This window comes from Pteronotus mesoamericanus, unplaced genomic scaffold, assembly GCF_021234165.1.
Source record: "Pteronotus mesoamericanus isolate MK-2021 breed Mesoamerican mustached bat unplaced genomic scaffold, CSHL_Meso_final contig_53, whole genome shotgun sequence".
Taxonomy (NCBI): domain Eukaryota; kingdom Metazoa; phylum Chordata; class Mammalia; order Chiroptera; family Mormoopidae; genus Pteronotus; species Pteronotus mesoamericanus.
In genome coordinates this window covers 2,656,035-2,668,591 of record NW_026555195.1, presented here as the reverse complement: position 1 = coordinate 2,668,591, position 12,557 = coordinate 2,656,035, and the positions used below count along the sequence as shown (strand labels likewise).

Sequence of the window (12,557 nt, the reverse complement as noted above, 5' to 3'; positions counted from 1 at the left end):
CAGACAGGCTAGTTACGTGACACTCCTGCTTGAGGAATGCTGAGGTGAGGGTACTTTTCTGTCCCCGAATATGGATGTCTTTAAAGCGCAAGTAAAAAACTCTTCATTATGCAACAGTATTGGGTTTGAAGTGTCCTGGCCATTACCATTATAAACCGGTTTTCCTCTCTCTGGGCTTCAGTTTGATCATTCATAGAGTGAGTAAAAGTAGAGGATTTCAAAGACGGCTTCAAACTCTAACTCGCTGATGCCACAAAAGTATCTCTCATCCCAAGCCCTTCTTCCTCTCTGATGACCATCGAGGAGACTCAGGCGCTGCCCTTTGGGGCTCTGTCAGCCCTGACCACTCACCACGAGGACAAGGCAACGACCTGAGCCAACAACATTCACACTGGCTCTGCGTCAAACCAATGAACAGTACGAAGCACCAGGTGCTACTTGTGTTCTCTCTCTGCTCTGGGTTGGCGTTTCTCTTCTTATTCATTCCTATGCTTCTGTTTTGGACCCAGTCATAGTTATCAAAACAGAAGACTTTTCTTGTTCTTTGACTATACTTCTAGTGAGGCTCAGTCAAAACCACAATGTTGTTAAATAATAAATCACCAAGGGCTGCGACTTCCAGTAACTCTCCAGCCAACGCCAACACTTGAGGTTTTGTGTTGTTAAGTTCTTTTTAAGAAAGAAAGAAAGAAAGCGCATCTAGGAATGATATTTTATAGCAAGAAAATGAGGATACCTTGACAGTGGTTTGGGATCGCCCACTGTACATTACGAAATGCTACTACTTGAAAGAAGACTCTGAAATTTTCTGACACAGGCAGATGTTTCTTATCTCAAATGATCACTTTACTCCTTTAATTCTGCCATTTCTTCCAAAGAAACAATCCTTTTTTAATCCTCACCTGAAGATATACTTATTGAATTTAGAGAGAGGAAGGGGGAGAGAGAGAAACATCAATGCGAGAGTGAAGCATAAATCAGTTGCCTGCCATACACACTCCAATCAGGGGTCAAACCCACAATGTCTATAATGTGCCCTGACTGGGGATTGAACTCGCAACATTTGGCATACGGGACAATACTCCAACCAACTGAGCAACCCAGCCAGGGCTAAACTCTCTTTCTTTGCTAAGCAGGCTAACTAACAATCTGGAAACCTAGGAGCTTATCAGTATGAGAAGTGGCTAGTTACCTACTTTTAAGTGAGGCTTTGAATCACCAGTTTCAGCTTTCTGTTTTGCAGGAGAGTTAAAAAATTTTATTTTTGCCTAACATTGAAAAATACTTTGGAAGTATGATAATATTTAGTGTTGTCAAGGTTATGAGAAAATGGGCACTCATATATTGTTGGTAAGTGTGTAAAACAGTATAATGTTTGAGAAGGGCAAATTAAGCAATATCTATCAAATTATTGACCAGGTGATTCCACAGTTTCACTATGGACACAAAGATTTATGTACAAGCATATTCACTGAAGTTTTGTTTATAATAGTGAGAAGGGGGAAATAAACCATGTATCTATCAATATGAAAATGGTTAAATAAATTGTGGTTCATTTATAGTATGGACTACAATGTAACTGTTGAAAGAACTATCTGCACTTGTATACACCGATAGACAAACTACATATAAACTAACATTAGACAATTTCTAAAATATATTATTGAGAGAAAATCTAAAAATAGAACAATCTGCATTATCATAAAAAAAAATTTGTGTCTGCCTTTACAAATGCGTATTTTAAAAAAGTCCTGGAAGTTGGTCACCAAACAATTCCCAGTGATTACCTCTAGAGAAGCACTGGGTGCGAAACAGGGTGAAAGGAATCTATGGGTATTAATCTAATCTGGTTTTCACTCTTGCCATAAACATTTTTTGAGCATCTACTGTGTGCTATACTCTGTTCTAAAGGCTGGGGATAGAGCAGTGAAGACTATCATGTCCCACCTTCATGGAACTTATGTTTCAGGCAGGTAGGTAGAGGGTAAAGAAATAAATATACAATACCAGGGAATGATAAACTCCATGAAGAAAAAATGTAACAGACTGTGAAGATTGGGCAGGTAATTCAGATAGAGGAATCAAGGGAAGGCCTCTCTGGGAAGGTGACATTTTGGCAGGTAAGCGACTCAGTGGACAGGAGAGCCTTGAGGAAATACAGGGAAGGACACTGTGCCAGGCACAGAGGCAGCTCATGCAACACCCTGCAGTGGGAGTGAGCTTGGGTTCAAGGAATAGCAAAAGGCAGAGTGAGCAAGGGGGGAATCACAGGAGACAAAAAATGTGGAGAAATCTGCCACAGTCAGATCATAGGGGGACTTGTAGGCTAGAGCAAATAATTTGGATTTTATTTGGAATGTAACAAAACCACTGGTGAGATTTGAGCTGGGGAAGAGCATGGTCTAATTCATGACTTTTAGATCCCTATGGCTACTCTGTGGAAAGAGAGAAGCTAGGGGACGAGGCAATATTCTGGCCCGGAGGCAATTGTGGCACGGGCCAGAGAGGTAGCAGTTGCAGTAGGGAGAGTCAGATTCGGGTTGTACTTTACAGTTAGGGTTAAAAGAATTGGTTGAAGGACTGACTGTCCAGTCTGGGAGAGAGTGCCATGTGATATCTGGGCTTTTAGCCTTAGCAACTAGAGGAATGAAGAGAAGATTAGGCTCAGAACAAGATTAGGTGGGAAAATTTTTTATCAACTGACATCATCAAGTGCTGATGAGGATGCAGAGCAACTGGAACTCCCTTACATTGCTGGTCGGAATGTATAAGGGTGTAGCCTCTTTGGAAAATGGTTTGGCAGCTTCTAATAAAGTTAAACTGTATGTTACTATATTACCCAGCAATCCCCTCTCCTAGGTATTAATCCAAGTGAAAAGGAAACACAACAACCTATATGCAGATGTTTACAGTGGGATTATTAGCAATTAACAGACACTGGAAACAATCCTGCTATCCTTCAACTGGGGATGGATAAATAAACTGTGGTACATACATGCAATGGACTACTATTCAAGAATAAAATGGGAACAAATTGCTGACCCGTGCAAGAGCATGGATGAATTCTAATGCACTATGCAGAGTGAAAGAAGTCAGACTCAAAAGGCTGTATAGTTCCATTTGTATGACATTCTGGAAAGGGCAAAATTAGGGATGGAGAAGAGCTCAGTGGTTGCCAGAGATTAAGGATAAGGGAAAATTTTGACTACAAAGGAATTGGGAGGGGCGGTGAAGTGATAAGGCTGTTTCGTGTCTGGATTGTGGTAGTGGTTATACAACTTTATGCATCTGTCAAAACTCATAACCATACATTGAAATAGTGAATTTTTACTGACTATAAGTTAAAACAAAAAACAGTCAAATATTTTAACTGCTACTTTGTTTTTATTTCCAATGTAACACCATTTATTATTAAAGAAATGTAAAACACTTCAAAAATACATAGGTCTCCCCTCCCAGCTTTCAACCCAAAATGATAGATACAAACTTCATAATTGTTCCTATATATAAAAACATACATGTGTTCGAAATGTAGTAGTCTCCACGCTAACCTATTGGCCCACACAGTTACAAAGTGTTTATTTTATAAAATGGAAATATCACTTTGCTTTTTCTAAATCACAGCGAACATTCCCAAAACTACATGAGGACTAGTCCAGTGACTGAAATTGCCAGCGTTCAGATTCTGTAAGTTCCCAGAGCAATGAGGTTGGGAGTTCCTGTGCATCAGAGTTCCGGGATCTGCTGGGGAATTCTGGTCACTAGAATTCTGAGAATCTCCTACGCCCCAGAAACACAAACTGGGAAAAGAATGACCCTTGTCTAGGGCTGTCCCCTGGGGAGATGGTCAGCACAGAGAGGACAACTGGGATGCTTCTGTGCGAAGGCACGGGTGACGGGGAGGAGAGGCTGCGGGAGGCGAGAGCTGGGAAGCCCCAAGGATCAGAGGGCGGGTCCGGGTTTTAGGGGCTGCCATGAGTCTGCAGCCCTGGGGAGGGCGAAAGCCACTTACAGAGGATTTCTGGAATGTGTTCTAAGGGGTGTGTTGTGTAACGCTCATGAGTGTACTCTTTTAAGGAAAACTAAAGATCTTCATGTTCAAGGCTTTTATAGTCATATTTTTGCTGTCTTTGAATATAATTCTGTACACACACTGGGCCACATGGGGCCCTAAAAATAGATGGGTTATGTTATGTTTACATGTGTCTCTTTCATATATGAGCCTATTATTGTGGATTTTTTTAGGCAGTTTTGTTATTGGGTAGAACAAGTCCCCCTTCTTTCCTTTTACAAAAATTTATTGGCTATTGTCATTAATTTATGTTTCCAGTCAAAATTAAGATTCATCTCGCCAGTCTCTTAAAAAGCAAATCCCACTTAAAATGAGATTAGAATTACACTAACTTTATAGATTAATTCAGAGAAAGATGATTCTTTTGATCATCCTATCCTCCGGTAGGTTGGAAGCAATTGTTGTTATTTTAAAATCACAATTTATTTTGGACATTTATGCAGTTTGGGCCCATGAAGCTTAAGCTTAATGAAAACCTTTGTTTAAAGAAAAAAAAACAAAAACTTCTGATGAATGATAGTGATTTAAGGCAATGCCCTTCTCTGAAGTCTCTTGACCCAGTATTCTGATGCAAACTGCAACAAAACTGTACTCTCTCCTGCCAGCCGGGAGCAAGCTCTGAGGTTGAAGGCACATGCACAAGGCCGCGGTGACGCTCACCAATGTTTGGGGGTCTCAGGAGGACCACCACTGTAAATACACGTAACTGCGCTGGGGCACTGAGTGAGTTTGGGGTGCATGCTCCGTGCCTCTGGGGTTCGGAAGGAGCAAGCACAGCTGGAGTAGGAGCCGGGGTGGGTCTCCTGTTCCTGCAAAGCACTGAGTCTCCCTAAAGGCAAACCAATGGGGCACAGAAAAGTGAGACAAAATATACTTTAGCCAGCTGCCTGCTGTCTCTTCTTGTTTTAATACATGACCTGATTGCCAACAAAACAGCACTGGCCCAGAGTCTCAGTTTCACAAAGCACTTGCACATCCCCATTTCATATTCGTACAAAAGTGCTATGAGATCGCCCAGCCACATATTTATATTTTGACAAAAAATCAAATTTAAGTTCTAAAAGTAGGGAAAATTTTATAAATGAATGCATACATTCGGGGGTACTTCAGTTACTAAGAAGGCAGATAATGTATAACACTAGGTATTAAGTATGTCTTTCTCTTTTCCTGAGAATTCTCACTATGTGAAAATGTTGACTGAAGACAGCTGCCTGCTACCCTTGGATCACAGACGTACATTGTGAAATTCAAGCACATTATCTGCTACTGAGAGGGCATAATGACTGTAATAAACCAAAGACATTGTTTAAGCAAATATATTTTTGGTTGACAAAAGGAGTGTAAACATGACCGCAATGAATGCATTTTCTAATATTGTTTTTCTTCCACCAATCCCCCTGACCAATGTTTTGCCGTAGGACGGCTATCACATAACCGTGTGTATCCTATCCCCAGAAATAGTTCCCGGCCAAGTGTTTGGCCGTTGTGAGAAGCTGTTTTGGATCAGAAAACCTGAGTACATTAGCGGTAGGCTGATGCCAAGGGACAAACACGCCAGGGAGTCTGGGGAGACGCGGGACATGTGGTAGGCTGACTGCCTCATTTTCCGTCGCACTGATTCTGAAACCGACCGCGAGCCACAGATGTGAACGTGCTGGGGCTGAGCGCAGGCGCATCTCACTCCCTGCAGAAGCGCAAGTCCCGCCCTGCAGAAGCGCAAGTCCCGCCCTGCAGAAGCCGGTCAGCTCCGGCGGCCGCTGCGCTTCGGCTTCAGAGCAGAGTCCCCAAAACATAGTTTCTGCTCCTGCGCATCTCCTGTGGGCTTCTCTTCCATTCCTCCAAAGTACCAGGCCCCAAATGGACTCTCTACACCCATATTTCCAGTCAACAGAAAGAGGCCCAAAGGTCTGAGTGGGCAAGGATCTCCCAGCTGCCTGCCTGACTGACTGATGTTCCTGGAATGTGTGATCGCTATATGACGGGGACCCCCCCAAAATTGGAATTATCTTCTGGAGGGCAGACCCCTTGTAGTACAGGCTTCCTCCACTAGGTGAGTGTTCTAGGAACCCATCTGTATCGGCGTGGCAGCGGGCGTTGTTGTGAGAGACTGTGATCGGCTTCAGGAATTTTTTCTGAAGACTCTTTCAACGCATTTGCCCATTTCATGATGTCTGACTTATGAGCGCACCTGCCCACACCGCACTGAGTGTTCAGCAGTTTTTGACTGAAAACAGCATGACCCTCGTGTCCCGTTCTCCCTATTCATCCCATCTAGCCCTGAGTGACTTTTTTTTTGTTTCCCCGGATGAAAAAAGTCCTCAAAGGGAAATATTTTGCTGATGTGGAAGAGGTGAAACGAAAATGGAAGCATTAAAAGGCATCAAAATCATCGAGTTCAAAAACTGTCGCGAGCAGTGGAAATATCTCGATAGGTGCATTGCATCAAATGCACCTATCTTTGAAGGAGACTAAAGTTTTAAAATGTAAGAATAAATACACAATTTTTTATAAATAAATTCCAGGGTCTTTTTGGAGGGTCCCCCCTCATATCTGCAGAACACTTCAGAGGGACATCCAGCACACACAGCCGTGACAGAGTCTCTAACCTGAAAGAGACTCGGTGGAACAACTGGGTATCTCTGGCTGTTTCCTGGGAAAAGTCATAAAACCACCCACACCCAAGTATTCCCATAGGCTCAACTGTCCCTGTAAATTGTCTGGTAATTTGGGGTAGTGGAAAGAATACCAGTGACTTGTGGGGTGACCTTAGGCAGGTTACCAAAACTTTCTTAGTTTCAATTCTCCCTTCTAAAACTAGGGCCAATAATAGTTCTCCCTTGTAGGTTATTGCGAGAATTAAATGCATTAACATATGTCAAGTGCCCATTGGATATTTCATTGCTCTTAGTTCCCTTTCCTTTCCTCTCCTCCTTTCACTTTTGTTGCCTGATACTCTTTGGCATTAATTTAATGCCAAATTAAAGTGGATAAATTGTCTTATCAAGAAAGCAGCCCTACCTGTGAACTATGTATGTATATCTTCTTATCATCTGTGCATTCATGTGCAAAGCAAGATCCAGCAACACCAGAATCTGCAGGGGGTTTTTAGCCAGATAGAGGCCTTTGAGTGCCCTTATTTCTATGTACTGAGACTAACAGTAACAAGAGAGCTAAAGGAAATTGCTGGAAGGGCCAACCTGGCCAGACATCCCCTGAGAACTATCATAACTCCAGAAACAATTGCTGTGGTTTTGCAGACCTGTATAAAAATCCACAGAACAGTTTATGAGTCCTGAAGCACAGCCCTCACCAAGATTAGGCATCGGCAAATGACGATAAAGTTGGTGGGACACAAGTCAATTTTTAAAAACTACAGGGAAGCCCGGGAAGGGTGGCTCAGTTGGTTGGAGCACTGTCCTATACACCGAAAGGCTGCAGGTTCAATCGCTGGCTGGGACACATATCTAGGTTGTGGGTTTGATCTCTGGTTGGGGCGCATATGGGAGGCAACCGATCGGTGTTCCTCTCTCACATCTATTTTCCTCTCTCTCTCTGTCTCTATCCCTTCTTCTCTCTCTAAAAACAGTAAACATATGCCTGGGTGAGGATTTTTTTCTTAATTGCAGGGAAAACAGGTAGGGGGGTTAAAATTAGATTGCCCTGCCTTTTGCTGAAAGTAGACTAAAGAAAGGCTGAGCTATGGGTAAGTGTAGCCAGACATGGACGTCTAGTCATTGTCCACATGGACAATCTGTCCATGGGAAAGCATGGACAAGAAGGGGGCAGAGGGAGGAAAGGAAATATAAAGAGGGTCTGAGTGGGCTATTAACTTTACGATGCAGCGTTTCTAGCCCAGCAAGAGTTAATGAAATACATGGAGTCTTCACAGGTTATGGCTTTATATCACTAAAGAAAAGAGAAAAATGTTTTAAGAGGCCAACTCTAAGGCTTACAAAATGTCTTAGCCATTAACTACCTCATCAAAGGAGGTGGGGGGAACATTTTGATGAGTTAAGTATAAATGAATTAGAAACATATGGAATCAAGTTATTCCAAAATCCATGAGACTGCCATAATGTAGAGTCTGGAATAAGCATCTAATTAAATAAAAATCTTAAGAAGGTTCACAAAGGTTGAAAAATAAAGAGATGAAGCAAGAGATAACATCTGGGGACTTTGGAAAAATGAGGAAAAAAAAAAAGTTTGGAACATAAGCAGAGGCCATCAGAGCAGCCTGGGAGGCTGATTGCATCATCACGGTATCTTTTCGGAGTCTTGATTTTGCAAAGAGACAAGCTCAGTCTTATCATGTTCAGCCTGCTATGTCATCAAAACTGCAGACGCCCACAAAACACCAGGCTACACTGGGAGCAAAGTGAAATCAAGTAAGCTAGCTGGCATGATAGGTTTGCAGCCTTTCCCACCCCGCCTGGAGTGCCATACCACCCCAGTGCGGTCATCACCCGCGCCACAGCCATCGCCACTGCTCGTCTCCCTCAGCCAAGAACACGCTGGAAATGGCATTGTCTTCCTCCTCCTGTCCATTTCACCGTCTACAAACACCCACACCCGCGGTCATCCATACCTCATAGTCACTCGCTGATGAACAGCTTCCCAGAGCAGCTGTTGTTGTTTAGCACAAAGACCGAATTAATTCATCACTCCTACCTTCCTGTGCCCACAGCGTTTTGTTTGTGTCCTTACTCACCTTTACTTATTCGAATCTTGCAGCAAGAATTAATTTGTTTACTACTGTTCACTAGATTTCAAACTTTTCTAGGACAAAAATCAAAAAGCACATCTTTTTGTGTTTAACTCCCTGCCTTACTTGGACTGATTTGACCTGGAATCAGAAGAGTAGGGCTGGAGACATGGTTCAGACACCTTTAGGCTCTATGGCTTTGGTCAAACTGTACCTCCAAGCTTTACTTTATCTTCTATAAAATGGTAATAATAATGCGTTTCCACAAGCTTCCTATAGGATAACAATGGACAATAATTATGAAAAAATAATTTTAGGCAATGAAGAACTATATCAAAAGGCATTCATTTTTCAAACACTCAAAAAGCACTCATTTTCCAAACTTTAGAGATGCCTCTATTCATTAAGAAGTCACAACACCCATGCTAACCTGATCCCTCCCTTTGCCTCGCATCTTGTGCTTCACAATTTCGAGTTAAGGTCCTGGTGTCCCAGGGTCAGAGCCTGCACAAAGCGGACCAGAAGGGATCTCCCGGTTCAAGGTCATCATCAGTGAACCCTGCCAGACCACTCCTGAGCTCTGTGCCTACAGCCAGAGACAGGAAGAGAAAACGTTCCTCATCTCTGCCCACAGGAGGCTAATTCTCTAATTGGGGAAACAAGATATGAAAATAAAAGGTAAAAATAAAACATAGAAGCACATGGCCAATGCTGAATGGCGTATGAAGCAGAGGAATCCAGGACAGAGAGCTGGGTTCTAGAACGGCGGTTTTCAACTTTCTCATTTCACAGCATGCATAAACTCATTACTAAAATTCTGCTTCCCACCAAGAAAATATATTTTTTGCTGATCTGACCAAAAAAAATAGGCACAATTTGATTCATTCACACGGGATGGCTGTTGCATTGACTGCTGTTATGTTTTGGCAATCTAAGGGAAAAGAGGACTGACTAAATAGTCAGGCATTGCCTGTGTTAAAAATTCTTGTGGCACCTGAAAATCGCTGTTCTAGAGAGTACAGTTGTGAAAGAGGAGGAGCTGGGTTATAAGGGTAAAGGAAGGAATGGATTCCAGAGCCACTACCAAGAACCAACCGCATCTGGAAAACTACTAGAGTGGGTCAGGAGGGGAGGGGCAGACACAGAAGGCGCAGGCAGACTCGAAGGCTCAACAGTGCTGAAATCTGAGCCCCACCGCCCTGTGAGAATGTTTGGGGGAGAAAAGATAAGGCTTATAGAGGCATATTTAGTGTGAGAGGACAATCGGTCTCCCAAGGAATGATACCTCTCAGGCAGGAGGAGTCACAAACCAATGCCCAGCAGAAGCGTCCTGAGATAGGGATGTGGATTTACACACAGCCAGAGAGGAAGGGTTCAAAGTAGGATTCGTCTCCAAAGAAGAAAGACTTAAGAACAACAGAGGATGAAGGGCTGGGCCTCAGGGTACACCTTCACCTCTGGGGCCGGAAAAGGAAATAGGACCTATCAATAAGACACAAATCATTGTGAAAGCCAAAGAGCACAGGATCCATGGAAACAGCCAAAAAGAATTCCAAGAATGGTAAACTGTCAACAAGGTTACTCACCAGCAACTCTTTGACAGAACTTTGGAAGCTTCCTCCCTCTCTAACATTTCCAGACCTATCCTCCTGGGATACAACTCTCCACCCAGCAGGCTGGGAAAATGTGCATAACGTCAGGGCACTGGGCAAAGTTTCCAGAAAAAAAGCCACAGGAGATTTGATGACTTTTCTGCTAGTGGCTGATGGATCCACAGGCAAGCTCCTGATTACCCACCAGGAGAATCACCTGCCAAACTCAGAACACATTATGCCAAAATGTAATTTTCTAAATCCAATTTAATGACCTTTTTCTCCTGGCTGAAAAATACTCTCTATAGCTTGCTTTTCATTGCAAAGAATTAGAATCAAACTAGGATGAAAGAGAATGAAAATTCAATTCAATTTAACAAATTATGGGATATCTAGTGTAGATACTGTGCCAGGAACTGGGGATACAGGTGACAGACTGGATCCTTGCCTGACTTATGGTCTGACCAGGATAGCAGTTCAGAAAGAGGCAGTTTCAGCAAGAGGACTTAACCAAGTGTAGGTGCTCAGGATCCCGCTGAAAGAGTGTCACTTAAACTGGGTTCTGAAGGATGAGTTTAGCTGAGATTCCAAATAGAAATGAATAGAGAATAAAAAGGAACAGATAAACATATACAAATTTGGCTAATAGTAAATGTAAAGAATACTTTTAAGTGAATCAAAAATCACAGGAGTAGAGAAAACAGATTTTTAAAAAGGCATCTGTGCTCTACTGAAGACTACCTAAAGAATTTCTGGTGCTGAAACTGGTCCCCCTGAGTTGGGACAGCAGGGAGCATTCTCTACTGGAACAGGAAGGCAGGTCACTCAACCGGAACACTGGCAAATGAACCAGTGTCTGGTAAGGCCCCTGAAACACAGGCAATAGTCAAACACTTCCCTTTGCTGCGATGATTAGCAAACACAGGCATGCTCATCAGGATGTCTTGGTGTTATGAAGTCATATGATTTCTATGGTTAAATCTCCTCTTCCTGGTGCCCCCTTATTTTCCGATAAAACTCATTCCTTAAAGGTTATGCAGCTAATGCAATCAGGGGACACAGAACTATGTTGCCAAAAGGGCTCAAACTTTGGAGGAATCAGCTCCATCAAAGAGAGGAGAAAAGAGAAGCTCTGTATTTGGTGGAAGGATCCTGTTAAATAGAATAAAAGAGTTCTTCTCCCTTATTCTTTTGCTCAAGCCATTCAGAATAAATGGCAGTAGTGTGTTCCCAAACTGTACTGGGAAAACTATAGAGTACACATCAATATTTATTCATGTTTGATTCTTGCTTCTATAGGTAATAAGGGATATGAGTAATAAGGGATAATAGTAGAAATAACAGCAATAAGGTTCTGCAACTCGCTGTGCATGAGTTATATGGAACATGGTACCCAAGTGGTCAGCCATGACCAAAGACAGTTGCTGCCTACAGTAAGAAGGCCTTCCCCTTCCCTGCACTGAGCCAAATCCTGTCTTTAAGATCCACTCTACCTTTAATGCCATTAAGTCTGCTTAGCTTTGCCCTGGCTGGTGTGGTTCAGTTGCTTGGAGCATTGTCCCATAGACCAAAAGGTCAAGGGTTTGAAACCTGGTCAGAGCACATACCCATGTTGCAGGTTCAATCTCCAGTCCAGGCACATACGAGAAGGCAACCCATCGATGTTTCTCTCGCATATTGATGTTTCTCTCTTCCCCCTCTCTCTAAAAGCAATGAAAAAACGTCCTCGGGTGAGGATAAAAAAAAAACAAAAACGTTTGTTTAGCTTTCAGTCCACAAGGAAGTCTCTGTTTAAATTTTCCTCTTCTGTAAATGGTGAAGTTAGGTGGTTTTTAAGGTCCCTTTTTGGTATCAAGATGCAATGATTTTATGAACACTATCATACAAGAGACAGTGTGTCTTTCCAACATTTCTCAACTCAGTTGTAAAGTCCTTGCCTTATACTTTGCATACTTTGCACAGGATATCAACTGAAGATCTAGTAGCTGAATTAAAGGAGTGTGCTAAGAACAAGAGTATTAACACATGCACGCAAACTTCTCTAGCCCTAGTAAATCTTCTCAGTTCACAAGAAGTGGAGTGATAAACTATTTACTCCTCCCATATCTCCATAGATGATCCAGATCGTAACTACTAAAGACAAAAAACTATCTTTGAATAAACCTCACCCTGCAAAATTAAGACTTTGAGG

The 12,557-nt window shown here is 42.5% G+C and overlaps 1 protein-coding gene across 1 annotated transcript in view; it reads right to left on the bottom strand.

Annotated features, from left to right (window-relative positions):
* BARX2 (BARX homeobox 2) overlaps positions 1 to 12,557 on the bottom strand; it is a 77,617-nt gene that overhangs the window by 21,571 nt on the left and 43,489 nt on the right. The window lies entirely within an intron of this gene.